The following is a 527-nucleotide window of genomic DNA, read 5'->3' on the forward strand; positions in this document are numbered from 1 at the left end:
AAAAAGGCTGCTGTCTGCAACCCAAGAAAACAGAGCACTCACTAGACACTGACCCTTCTGGTACCTCGAACTTGGACTTCCTAGCTGCCAGAACTGAGAGAAATAAATTTCTGCTGTTTAAGCAACTCAGTCTGTTTCAGTCTGTGATATTTTGTCATAGCAGCCTCAGCTAAGACACCTGCAAAAGGGGAAAATCTAATTGCCAGAGTTGCCACATTACAACAACTAAATGCCCAATTTTGAAGAACAAAACATCACAGAGCATGCAAAGAAACAGGAAAAAAATGACACATTCAATAAAATAAGGTAAATTGACAGGCACTATCTGTAAAGAAGCCCAGACACTGGATTTTTCTAGACAAATACTTTAAAGGGGCAACACAAAGTATTTTCCTCTGCTGCTCAGGTATTTTTCTTAAACGCATGTGCTGATAAATGCACAGTTGAGGACTCAAGGGACTTTTCTGGACGGCTGTAGAGCTCTCTCTCTCTCTCTCTCTCTCTCTCTCTCTCTCTCTCTCTCTCTC

The sequence above is a fragment of the Colobus angolensis genome, unplaced genomic scaffold (genome assembly GCF_000951035.1).
Source record: "Colobus angolensis palliatus isolate OR3802 unplaced genomic scaffold, Cang.pa_1.0 Scaffold20, whole genome shotgun sequence".
In the NCBI taxonomy this organism is placed as follows: Eukaryota; Metazoa; Chordata; class Mammalia; order Primates; family Cercopithecidae; genus Colobus; species Colobus angolensis.